Below are 14,552 nucleotides of genomic sequence, written 5' to 3'. Positions count from 1 at the left end.
AATAGAGTCGTTCATTCGGTATCATTCAGCTCATATTCAATCGGCATTCCATCCATTACGGAATCAGCGAATGGTGCTATGTCAATCTGTATTGATGGTAGCAGAATACCTAATGCAGAGCATGATTTCTGAACGCTAGTTTACTAACCGGTTGGCTGTTGAAGTTCGCAGAAATGAAACCGGGAGTCATTGTGTCATCTTCTCTCCATGCCAGCGAGTGTATAGGGTAATTTGCCAATTATTGCACACTTCGTAGTGTTTTCATGACGATTTATTATGTAATATGCTATATGTTATATGCTTAATAACAAATTTTCTTACATGTGTCCCAATTTCGCTTTCATCAAACGATTTTCTTGACAATTATTAGGAAAGATGATTTACAAAATAAGCTTTCATCGAACGTTAGATGCAAATAAACATGTTCTATGGGTTTCGTAGCATTGACAGAAACTTACTATACTCAATAAATGAATAAAATTGAGTCTTTCTAACACAAATTGCCTGATTGCCACAACTAACGAATCTCCTTCCAATTTTATCGCACATCTAGTTTTGCTTGTCCTAACCCCTGTTTTTCTACAACTCTCATTTGACAGTTCACTTCTCCGCGGTGTTGCTTTTTGTCTATCAACGCAAGCGGTGGGAGCCGTAGTTTTCCGTATCGCGATTTTTCCCGTTTTCACCGTTTATTGCAAGGTTTCCAGGACTTAATGGATGCTAAGGTAATCCTTAAGTATGTATATGTAAGTGGCTTTGTCCACAAATGAAACAAATGAAACTGACGATAATGCCAATGCTAACGTAATAAGCAAAAACAAAACAGAAGCTGTGCAACAATTGAGCGTAAGGTGTGCAATAATAAAATTTGAAGGTTATTTTGGTGTGCAATAATTGGGTGCAGAGTTGCTAGACAAAAACCGCATTTTACACTATTTTTTGTAAGGAATTCCACACAGATGGCTATGGGAACATATTTTATATTAATTTATCGGCATAGTAAGCGGTTTTGCCAAATAAAATTTGCTTTCATTTGTTCAAAATCATCAAATTGCTCTAGACGAGTGCTTAGCTGTGCAATAATTGGCAATTTACCCTACTAACTATTTAACGTTCTGCATGTTGATTTTGTTCAATAATCATTGGTTCATATCCAGTATAATCTGAGTTGAAATATGCAGTTTTAAATATCGGTTTCTTGATTTACAAATGCGTGGAATGTATCTAAAGAGTTATTATCTGCAGTGCAACGTGTTTTTAAGGAAATGCCAAAAGTTTGTTTACTTCACTTCCTTTTCAAGAGGTCGTAAGTATACAGACAATTTTATGATATCGGATACGACTTGTTCTTGCACTTGAAGAGTTTTATGAAAATTTTTGTACATTTATGGTTGTAGTCGACTGAGATATATATTTTTTAGAGTAAACCAAAATCTAGGTGCAACATTCCGATTTCGAAAAATAAAATAATATAACACATTGCTTGGAGCATTGAAAGACCGTGTAAAATACTACGTGCGCGATATAAATTGCTAAACTAATAGCAAACGGAAGAAAAGTAAAAGCAAACATTGAGCACTCTTCAAATAGCCCCATCCAACTATCATTCTCTGTCTCTTTCTTTCTTTCTATCTCATCTACCGGCGTAAATATTTGACAACAGTTTCAATCGCCATACGGAGGACGGTACATCGCAATAGGCCATATCGTCATTTCATTAGCACTCCCCCTGAAGATCAAGTGACTATGGCCTTGCACAAATGCAAACAACTGTCATTACAAACAACCCGCGTGCAGCAACAACAACTGCAATAATTGTCAAAGTCGTTTAATTATCTTGATTTTACTTGACGGAGTATCGTACTCGCTCGGGACGCATCCCGAGAAAGTGCCGACGGATTTCGAAGGGGTGCCGCTTTCGGTTGTTTCCTTGTGTATAATATTTGTTTACGATGATTCGCGCTCTATCTGTTCGGACGGACCAGGGAAGAGGGTTGTTCGCACCCTAGATTGGTTCTGGTATCCGTGTGTTTTGGGCTTTAAACCGTTTTAGGTAAAATTATTTCTCCTACATACAGTGACTGTTAGTTAAGGCTGCCGAAGGCAGCCGGTCGGCTTAGAACTCTATTCAAATTTAAAAGGCCTTAGCTTCCCCACACCCGATCCGGCCGGACACGAAACGAGGGGGCAAAACCGTAACGAAAACACTTGTATGACTTTTCCTCGCAACAAAATAATAAAACCATCAATCATGATTACGTTTCCTATTAACTTCTTGTGACCGAATTGATCCCCTTTTAGTTCTCTGTCTCGCAGATCATCTCCGCAGCTAGTGTCCTCTTAAACGACCGAAGCCGTTTGTTGGTTGAAAAATCGATATCCTTGCGAGTGCGATACGTTGGCACAATCACAGCAGGCTTCTTTCGGCCAACAACAACGCCGCAGCTGCGCTACAATTCGTCCTCGATAATCCCATTCCGAGCGCAACTGTTCCTTTCCCCGCAGTTTTTACTACGCGACAGGGTGAGTTGCCATTAGTGCTAAATCTCAGTTGTAATTCTGGTTGTTATCGAAGTTAATGAAATGGATTTTCGGGTTTTGTTGTTGCATCCAATTTGGAACGTTGCTCAGCTTCGGTTGAAGGGAGCAGCACTTTTAACGAAATTAAAAACTGGATAGGCCCACACATGCCAGAAAAAAACCCGGCCACTTCGAAAGAAGTAGCGTTCTTCAAGTCATGAAACATCTTAATGCCAGTTGCAGTTGTGAAGTCTGAAGTGGTTGCGTGACAAGCGCCAATTTACCAACCGCAAACCGTATTCGTAATGTCGCATGTGCACCAAACATCGATCACAGAACAAACTAACAGCCTACTTTATATCGACTATTTCTCCACCGCCATCGAACGGTATTAGTAGGCTGCGCTAATGGGATTTTCACGTAACGCAACTAAGTGGACTGACTCCGTTGCGCTCGGAAGGAGGGTGGGTGAGTGACCGAAAATGATAGGACATGGCAAGTGGGTGGGTATAATGGGTACATGAATGGTAGGTAATACAAATCAATAAGTCAATTGCCTGCGGCCCGCAAGTGGTAACGCGACGACGACGACGACGACGACGGTGTATCATTCAAAACAAACACTTTCACCACAAACAATTATCCGGCGATCGGGTGCAGCAGCATGGAAAGCTAAATTCCGTAAACTTTATTATTGTTTTATCTGGGCTTGGGCTTGGGCTTGGGCTCGGGCGAGCGAGAAAGTTATTATTTCCTGTCTGTGTATGTTTATGATTATTACATCCGACTTGTGTTTGCACCGGCGCACGAGACCCTAACCTACTAACATCCATTGAGATCAACCGGTCTAGATTCACCGACGTCGAATGATGAAATTGAAAAATAAAACAACATAATTTGTTATAGTAATTGTTGCATTATCTTGATCTTAAACCAATTATGAGAATAAGAGATGCTAGCTACCAGTAAACAACAATATAATACTTATTTTACTTTAATACTTTAATGGCGATGGTCCGTTATCGACCCCGCGTCGAACGAATTATGGTCCTTCAGTACTGTCGGTTCTGGACGGCCGGTCGACAGTGCACATCCATCAGGTACGGGGTCTGCCCGGAAGTTTACGGCTGCTTCCTGCTTCTCTGCTGAAAGCAGTGACGCATGATTTTGACTCATCCAGCATTGCACGAAACAGTTTATCTAGTTTCGTTGGAAGACCATGTTCGAGTATTATCTGCCACAGTTCATTTCATTTGACCGACTCGTACGTCGCCTTAAAATGAGTTTACAAGTTGTATTCTCGGAACTTGTCTAGTAACTGACGCAGGGTAAATGACTGATCCATCTCCGTCCACAGAACAGAATATGAGAGAGCAGACAGAATTGAGCAATGCCTCGATAGTTTTTACACTCGAGTCGATGTCCTTGTCCTTCTCCGGCATTTGTTTTTCCTCCCAGGTCCTGATATTGATCCGGTGGATTGCTTTATACAGCCGGACGTTCAGCCGAAATACTTGCTTCCCAGCAGCCTAACCGTTTTTTCAACTCACTGATTAACCCCTCCCTATGTTCGTGGTTTCACAGCTTGGCTATCGCTCCAAATACTTATCCTGGTGTTTACCATTCCTTATTCATCTGAAAGTGTTCCTTCCATTTGGCTGCTAGCGCCATTTTGTCAGTAAGCAAAATTTCTGCACCTCACCGTATTGTAGAGACTCCGTGTATTATTGTTTGCGAATCGCTCTGCACCAGCGAGCAAATACTCGCGTTTTTTAAACATTAGGTTCTTTTTTCCGTAGCTCTCTCGTAGTTGTTTCAATGGCACCATCAAGGTGATTCGTTAAACAGACCATATTCTGTTGCCACGCTATCTGCCGTCAACCGTGGGATGTTGAAACCCACTGTCCTCTCAGTGCGAACCTTCGCCGCGTTCGACAATCTTGCGCGAATCTTACACACGAGGAGATGGTGGTTGTTCCCCGAAAAGGCCGTACATCGATGACATCCGAAACGTGTTATCCGTCAATCAAGACATGATCGATCTGAGAGCTAGAGTCTCAATTACGATGCATCCAGGGTGTGTTTCCGAATATTTAGACAATAGAAAGCAAGTACTAGAGATGACTATTCTTCTGGCTGTGAAAATTCGACAATTCAGAACCTACTTGAATTCCTTTGAATACTACCTATGGGTTTATGTTCATTGAGTTTAAGGCGGCGCACGATTCAGTTAAGCGGAAAGTATTATTTATTTATTTATTTATTTCGTCAAGCAAAAGTAGCCTACATACAATATTACTTAATATTATATATTGATTGCTTACATACTATGCATTATTTCTATTGGTTAGTCGTGTTTTAAGTTGTTTTCTGGACATGGTGATGTCAATACTTTCACAATGCTGATTGTAAAAATGCATCATGCGATTGATGGGACTATTCTTTGCGTAGCTTGTTCTGTTTAAGTTTTCCAAAAACATTTTCCGAGATCTTAAGCTACGACTGGGTTACTGGGTACATAAAAGTTTAATTTAGATAGTGTTTCGCTAGGCTGTACTCGTTGGGAAATAATGTCATTGATGAAGCTAAGTATTAGTTCACGACGTTGTTTAAGTGTTTGTATATTTAAAAGCATGCAACGTGCTCTGTAGGATGGTAAAGGAAATGCAATCCAATTCAATTAACGTAGTGCGTACAAGAGGAATTGTTTTTGGACAGATTCGATGCGTTCTTCATGTATGATTGTGTGTGGATTCCATACGATAGCACAATATTATGAAAGGTGCAGTAAAGTAAGGTTGTGGATTCTCATATTCAGTATTTAACGCACCTCAATTTAGTACGAGCACTAGCTATTAAGCTATAGAATGAGGTATGATGTAGGCGCTTGAAACATGGGAATCTATTACAAATTGTATACTAAGAGTTATAATGTTTAATTTTTTGGATATAGAAGCAATGTAGATTGAAGAAATCCGGCATAGGACCTTCAGGCTATCTCGACTTAAAATATTTTCGAGACAATCTACAAATATAGGATAATAAATCGACTTCAGAAATGTTAAAAGTCCTATCAATCCAATCAATGCGGGTCAGTCCTGCCAGTTTGAGTCACTTTGGTCAGTCCAGTAAGTCCAAGATACTCCAGATCAGTCCATTTAGTCCGGATCAAACCAGGTCAATCGGAGTCAGTCCAGTTATTTCAGATTAGTCGAGTCAGTTCGAAACATTCCAGTTAGCCCAGACCAGTCCGGGTCTGTTCAATCAGGCTCTTTCTATCAAGAAAATCCGCATCAGTACGAGTTAGTCCAGTTGGTCCGGGTCAATTCTGTCGGCTTGGGTCAGTTCAATCTATCTAGATCAGTCCAGGACAGCTCACTCAGTTCTGGTCACTTCGGTCACTTCGGGCTAGTTCATTCAGTACGGGTCAAACCAGGTGAAGCCAAAACAGTCTGAGTTAGTCTAGCCAGTTCGAGTCAATTCAGTCATTTCGAAATAGTCGAGTCCGTCCGGATCATTTCAGACAGCACAGTCAGTCCAGACCAGTCCGGGTGAGTCATGTGACTCTGGGTCAGTCCGGTAGATTTAATCCATCCGGGTCAGTTCAGGTCAGACCCGTAACTCTTGGTCAATGTTGCTAGTCTAGTTCAGTTCAGTCTGTCCGGGTCAGACCAGGATAGTCCACTCAGTCCGAATTAGTTGAGTCAGCCTGAGTCAGTTCAGCCTATCCACTGCAATCTACGGTAGTCCAGGGTCCAGCCCAGGACAGTGTATTCAGTCCAGGTCACTTCGGTGAATCCGCGGTCCTCCAATCAGTTCAGATTAGTCCAGTCAGTCCAGGTCAATCCGAATTAGTTCAGTCCCGAGTAACATTAAAGGTTTTATTACACTCTTTTGGTGGGTTCAAGCCAGGCCATTCTGTGACATTCCAATCAGCCCAGTCAGCCCAGACCATTCCGGGTCAGTTCAGCAGTCTGTGTCTATCAAGTGAATCCGCGGCAGCCCAAGTTAGATCAGTCAGCTCCGTAGCTCTGAATCAGTCCAGGACATCCCAGCAAGTCGTGGTCACTGCAGCTAGTCCGGATCCGTCCATTCAGCCTGGGTCAAGCTAGGTCAGTCCGAGTTAGTCTAGCAAGTCCGAGTCAATCCAGTCAGTTCGGGTTAGTCCAGTCAGTCTGGGTCAGCTCAATCAATCCGGGTCAGTGTTGTCAGTCTCAGTCAGCGCAGTCGGCTTAGTTAGTTCGGGCTAGTCTTGGGCAGTCCAGTATGTCCGGGTCATTCAGTACGGCTCAAACCAGCTCAGTGTGAGTTAGCCTAGTCAGGACGGAATAGTCAAGTCAGTCCGGCTAATTCCAAATTACAGTTGAAAATTTATGCCAAATTTGAATAATCAAATTTAGATCCTAATTTGAAGCTCTAAATTTGAGTCTAAATTCACCACCAAAAACTATTCGGCGAATTGGTCCACCTTCTTCTACCTTGCCCGCTCAGGATCGGCCAACAGTTATGTGGCTACATACAACTCCTGTCACGGCAACTGATTTGTTTCCACCCTGATATAAGACTCGTCGTCCTTCGCGGTTTCGTCAGCCACTCTTGGTAGAACTTCCTGTTTTGTTTGTCGTTCCGGTTCGGTACCTTCCGAACATTTTTTGGACAAACTACCTGGAAGCATTCGCATTCTTCGTCGCATTGCGAATCAAAAGTTTCGCCCGACGCTTGAACACACTCAACACTTTCCTGACCTTCACCAGATGACAACTATCGTCGGTTTCCTGCCGCTGAACAATGGACAAAAACGAGTTGGTAATCTCAATTAATTGAAGCCGCTAGTTTGGAATCTTACAAGATACCTATTTCTATGTGAAAAATGCAAGGAATCGATTGGTGATAGTCCCGTCTTGTGCAGACCTCGGAAATACGTTAATTTTGCCTTATTATCCTCAAAAATCATGATAAAAGCTAATTAAACAGTATAAAAACTTACTTGCTGCCTACGAAAATGAATATTAGAAGGATCAAATCTTATCTATTCCATACTGTGCGAAATGCAAGACTTGTCCATTTTGCCCAATTCATCCATAAATGCATAGTAAAACCTAATTAAAGGGATTTGAACATATGATAGTTATTTGAGTTCGTTTCACGGGTGGCAAATAAGTAATTCTCATATTGTTTGATTTTTTTTACGTAGGAATAGGTATCTTGTAACATTCCAAACTAGCGGCTTCAATTAATCGGAATTACGTTTTTACCCACTGTGCGCTATCTAGTCATGCACTCTAATCATGGACTCCTTGGATGCCTTCACCACCCGAGACATCGTTGAATAAAGCATTTCTAGGACGTAAACCGTAACGAGTCAGGTCTAGGCAACAAACCGGCTAAAAATCCACTTTTAGTGAGCGGAATGTGTTCACAATCAGAATAATAAAATATTGCCCTTTCTAAGAAATTCTTCTACATTTAGCTACAAATGAATTTTAATAAAATTTCAGGTAATTATTCAGCAATCAACATCGCAGTGTGAATGAGTCATACCGCTTAATTATTGTCGGAATACCTAAAATATTGAAACCACTTCATTAGACACAACTTTACGAGCGGCACTTTTTTGCCAATTAGAAAAGTAACGAAACGAATGACCTTACCATCCAACCATATAAATAAACAGACTAACCCCCAAATTCCGTCAGTTCCGTCTGTTTAGAGCGTGAACAAATCGCTGTCGTCTACTTTGTTGTTGTCGTCGTCGTCAACAACAACGACGCGGGACGTCAGCCCAAAATTGTATCATCTTTTTGCAATTAAACAATCAACGTCGCACGGCGCGTCTTGTCTTTCTTCCCCGAATGCATGCATGCTGGCGTGTTTTGCGCTATTTTCGCTCTTTGGTCTTTTCACATGAATTACGACCGGCTAATCTCGGCTGACAGAGAACCCGACAGTCCCAATTGTTGGGTGATAAATCAAACATGATTTTCTTCGTATTCGGTGCGCTTGATGCACACACTCCCGAGAGGCAGAAACGTGTGAGTCACGCATACTTGTGTTTGGCTTTTCAGCTGTTTCCCCAAAAGTTATAGGAAGAAAAATATTTGACAGTTGTTAAAGTTTGAATGTTTAATTTTGTATTTTCAGTAAACATGTATGATTAATTAAGGCGCTTAGTTTACAATCAGTATTCTGGCGCCTTTATAAAAAGGTGTGAATGGAACAAGCATTTCAGCATATAGCGAGCAAAATTTAAATCCAACAAACCTGCCGCCACTCATCACACCTTTAATTTGCCAAACATCAGCTTTAAAGCACCCACCTGCAACGCACGCCCCCACAGCTGGTGCCTCACATGGTTGCCCGGGCAACCGACAGAGAGCAGCAGCTCTACGAAACCCCCCTCGGCTGGGCGCCATCCAATCCAATTCAATACACAGCAGCAGCAGCAGTCAACTGTGCGGGATACAATTCTCGCAAAAAAGGACAACAACCACAGCCAGTCTCCATAATAACAGCACACAGACAGACAGACAGACCGAAAGCAAGGTGCAAACCGGCAAAATGGCGTCGAGCAGCAGCGTATCGATCCGACTTGCGCACCAGGAGCCCTAGTGGGGAGCCGGTGGATGAGCAAAAATCTTGATTCGCGAAGCGTGTCGGAAGGAGAGCATGATGGGATGAAAGGACAATGCCGTGCCGGCATGAAATCGATTTTCTTTTGATACGGGACTGAATTAGATACATGGATAAGCCCCGGCAGCAGCCAACGCCGCGTGTGCGGGGGAGTTGCTCACCAAATAAAGCTTCGTGTAATGTGCCATAGATAAGGCCAACAACAGGAAGTCCGCGTGGAACGGAACACAAAAGATACAATTTTCCGATATTGTTTGACAATTTTGATTTCCCTGAGCTGGCTGTACGTACGTACGGTCGGTCCGTCCGTCGGCCCGTCGCGTCGGAGGGGTGTCTGTAATGAGATTGTTAAAATGGAAATTCGAGTGATTCATGTTCCTCAGATAGACAATCAACTTAATAAGCGGCACGTGCTCAAGGATTTGATGGCAGGATGCCGGGATTTCGTAGGATATCGTCCAGATCAAATGTCGGTGGGATAGGGTTCGAAGCTGCATTGCTACCAACATCTGTCAGACAGGAAGCTGCTTTTGCGAACGGAGTATTGTGTACTACTTTTTAGAAAGACGGCTTTTTGGCATTTGTTTGTCCAAACGAAATATCGTTGAAGAATTTGTAGAAACATTATCATTATGGTGAAAAGGACCCATCAGCTGGTTTTATTCTCCAATTGATGGCTCGAATTGATGGCTTTGAAAATCAAAATGTATTGACTCAATACATTTTAGAGCCCAAAATTCTGTTCTAGTTGTATCTAGGGTTTATTTCTAATTCCCGTCGTAGTAAATAAAGCCATTCTAATTTTCGTTTGTTGGATGGATTTAATGAATACTACAAAAGTTCTTGTGCTGATTTGACTAAAACACACTTACCTTCCTATCCGTGAACTTTGAAAACACCGAAAAACGATTATTAAAGCATCCAACAAAATTTTTCATCGTCTGAACTAAAAATCACAACAAAGTTTACGAAGCCAACGCGCATTTGTGTAGGACGACATAAAAAATGTTATTCTGCAGAATTTCTGCAGCTCAGGCAAGTTTTCCTGGGTGTAGAATAACGACAATGCCTTGCGTGAGTTATTTTCATTTATGAATGACGGAAATTAAAACGACATTATCTTCTACGTCGCACGAAAAAACGTAAGAAATTTGGCTGGTAGGTCTTCTTTAATGATAAAAAGCATTTAAATAGATCTCAGCTCACTTTGATTGATCGCGCATGATTGAGGAACAGGCTTGGCATACACTTTTCGCCTCGATTTTGCTCTTTTGATTACTGCATCTCAGCCAAGCAAAATTTGAAAAAGTGATGTATGGGGCATTTGTAGAATTTGTTATTATCTTCAATATTGCTGAAGTAAGCATTACTGTGTATTTTGTATTTATGGCGCTATAAGGCTGCTACCCTCTTGGTAGCAAAAAGAGCGCTCTTTTTGCTACCAACGGCGTTGCTGCCTTACAGCGCCGTAAATACTAAAGATACAACTTCACTTTCTTCAGCATTATTATAGATAATTACTAGCTCTACAAATGCCCCATATATCACTTTCTGAAATTCTGCTTGGCTGAGGAGCAGTAATCAAAAGAGCAAAATCAAAGCGAAAAGTGTATGCCAAGCCTGTTTAGGAATAACTAGTTTTGCATTGTGTGTCATAAAAATGCTGATATTTTTGATAATTGGTGTTGGATAGGACGGGAATAGGCAATTACGACGAAACAGCAACATACCCTATATCATGAATCTTTATTTGAATATTTTAAAGTCTGTTTCCAGAGCTAAACCATTTATTTTATTTCAACAATATTTATTTTGTTATACTCAATCTCGGACACGAATCGAGTAGGCTTTGCAGACTTGCGAATACTATTCTAGCCGTTGCCAAAGCGTCGGTTTTATTCAATAGAATGAAAGTGAAATCATTCAAAATTTTATATTTTAGCGTTAGTGGAAAGAAAGGTTACCTACTGTGGCATCTTAATTTTACCACAAAAGAAAATTCTATCTTATGCCGAAACGGATCTATATCGGAACCATGTTAATTAAATAGAATTGTTTAGCACTGAAGAAATTCATTTATTGCACTTTAAAGGAAAAATAACGAAGAAAATAATCCAATTTAGTTTTGCCGAAGTTTAGAACCTTCCTTCGAATATCACTCTTCATATTTTGGACACAAACTAGAAGGAATAACGTTGTGTTAACTCGGCTTCGCATTGGACATACGCAACTCACTCATGGTTATCTGTTGGAGAGAAGTGAAGTGCCAAGGTGTAGAAAATGCAACGATATATTGTCAATAAAACATATTATAGTAAATTGCCAAGGATACGATGACGAACGAAGGAGAGTAAATCTTAGCCCAAATCTTCGAGAAGCCTTAGCTGACAGTGAGGAAAGAATTGAAAAAGTACTGGAATTTTTTAAAATAATTAATTTATATAATCTTATTTAGTAATTAATCAGCTGTTAGTTAATTTATCCATATTGTAAATAAATTGTATATTTTCTTTTCTAGACCCGAATGACCAAAAGTTAAAGGGTCTATAAATAAATAATAAATAAATAAAATATTTTAGACACTCTGTTGGGCAACATAGGCGGGGGAGAACGGTAGGAGAACGGTTGTTTATAGTATCCAAACAGAGTTGGACAAGACGTGTAGCGGAAAGAACGGACAATTAGGTACGCGCGGGTCATGTAGCTAGGTTGAAACTACTCAAAATGCCCTTAAAGTGTACAAACTTAGATTTTGAGTAGTTTTTCAACCAAAAATTGGTAGTTGGAACTTGAAAGTGCGTTATTTGTCACAGAGAATGGTTCAATTATCGGTAGCAAGTAGCCGAAATTGATTGAATGTTTTACCCAAAATTTGAGTTTGAACACTTTAAGGACATTCTAGAACAAATTATTCGACCCCAACATTTTTGTGAGTTGTTCACATGCTTTTTTTTGTTTAGATTATAGTCACTTTAACCAGCTTTGGGTCATTCGTGACTTCTGCGGGGTTGGGATTTGAACCCGAGACCTCGGCGTGAGAGGTGTGAATGCTAACCACTACGCCGGGACTGACCCCGTTCATATGCTTTATATAAATTATGAAATGCGTTTGATTTAAAAAAAATATTTAGATATAGCCTTGGAGACATGAAAATCGCGAAAAAAGTCATTAGCTCGAACGTACGTTTTTTCGCTGTTTCCTGTTAGAGAGTCGCCTGTTCGAATCTCGACTGGTAGATGCTGCGATATGATCGTAGCACTATCCCTACAATTGTCCTGTATTCCTATAACTGGCTGTGAACTATGCCGTAATAAAAAACAAAGAGTCAAGTTTCGAAAATAGCACCTAGGCTTTACTGAAGTCGCCCCGAGGTATTCTTTGCCGATCCTAAGATACAGCGTTTTAAAACAAGCAATTTCCCATTTTTAATCTAAAACTAAGAGCAAAATAACTTTTTTTTTGAAGCAGTAAATCTTTACGCAATGTAAAAATACATTAGCATATCAGAAAAGTATTTATACAGTATATAAAAAAGTTTTTCTTAACAGTGTTGCCAACTTTTCAGTTTCCTGCATGATTAGTTACATTAATTAAGAGTCTCCTAGCAACAATAAACGCAATAAACAAGGAAGGTAAGAGCTCATGTCTATTAGCGAGATAAAAAACAGTTTTCAAGGCTATGATCAAACAACTAACGTATATTTTACGCCTTTTTGAAGTAACATTTCCTCATCTAGTACTATAAATCAAACGAAAAACTGAAAAACTGGCAACACTGTTAAGAAAAACTTTGCTATGTATTGAATAAATGCTTTCCCAAAATGGCAAAGTAGTTTTGCATTGCGAAGAGAATCACTGCTTAAAAAAAGTTATTTTGCTTATAATTTTATATAAAAAATGGGGTATTGCTTGATTTAAGGCGCTATATCTCGGAATCGGCATTCTGCTACTACTCAAGAAACACCCCCTTAAAGTTTGCATTAAGAAAAGCAAAAAAAAAATTAATCAATTTGAAAACCGGTAATTGTAGAGTTTCCATATATTCTACAAAAATATGCAACTTAGCATTGTCTACAACTTTACAGAGCATCTCGTGTTTATAAGAGTTGAAATAAAAGAGCTATGTGAAAAAACCAATATTAACGGGGTGCCCATAAGCTCCGTAACTTCTTCCCCTCAAGAAATAGGCACTTTTTTCTTCAGTGAAGTTGCTCAAAAACAATATTATCTACAAATGTTTCTTACCAATCGAAGACGTTATGATTGAAACTAAAAAGTTATTTTTTCTATCTGTTGTGTTATCCCCTTAAGCTCTAATTTCGCAATACTGTTATGAAGTTCTTATAAAGCAAAGAAACTTTGCAGAAGACAGTAAGGTGATATCTTTAATCGTTTCGTCACAAATATCGATGTCCGTCTTCTTTTTAATCCGTCCCACTATGTGCCGGCATATAGGAACATAATCGGCGAACAAGCTGTTTAAAGTACGAATAAATTAATCAACAGCAGTGACAATATCAACAGAGAATAACAGGGACTACCATGCCAGTAAACCTGCGCAATTGCCGTGTTTTTTGGAAGTATACACCGTTGTCGTCGATTATATTTTCAACCACAACAGGAATCGGCAGACTGAATGTAACATAAAGGGCTGGGCGATCGAGATCGAGCGGGATAATAGGTTTAGCCGCGTCGATAATCGAGATAATCGAGTTGTATGACGGGATTATCCGTCAACGTTATTCTGACAGTTTTCCCATGGGTTTACTGTCAAATTAACGCTGACGCATGCGTTGACGCAGCATTCTGTTGGGCCCTTAACAAGCGATTATTTCTATTTAAGGTTCGAACACGTGTCATTGGTTTCTGGGTCATATACCTTTCTGCTGTTCTGCTGGTTCCGATCACTTCTAAAGACGAAATATGCTCTTCCAAAAAGCTGTAGCGTTGCTTTTCGTCAAACCGGGTTTCCGTTAAAACGGTTATATCGAAGTATATTCCATTTTCCGAATATGAAATATAACAGCACACGGTAGCTATCTCCAATAATAGATTATATCGAAGTTCGACTCGTTACAACAATAAAAACCCGATTTAATCCACCTAGTGGTGAAAGGAACCTTTGTTATACGATCTTACTTGCTATTTGAGATAGAAAACGACACGTCTTCGGAACATAATTCATCTATTGGTTATCGTTGCGTAGTGCGTTGGTTTACATAAAATTTTTGAAAATTGAATAAGTTTACAAAATTTGAACAAAATACTTTTAAATTTTGATAGATCCTTTTTTCATGAAATTGCTGAGTAAGGATAAGTAAGTTGTTATTAACCAGAGTAAGTGCAAATAAAAGTAAGTTGTAAGAGGAAATCTTATTCTTTAACATATACATTGTCTAGT

Source organism: Sabethes cyaneus, chromosome 2 (assembly GCF_943734655.1).
Source record: "Sabethes cyaneus chromosome 2, idSabCyanKW18_F2, whole genome shotgun sequence".
Taxonomy (NCBI): Eukaryota; Metazoa; Arthropoda; class Insecta; order Diptera; family Culicidae; genus Sabethes; species Sabethes cyaneus.
Note: the sequence above shows the minus strand (reverse complement) of the source record.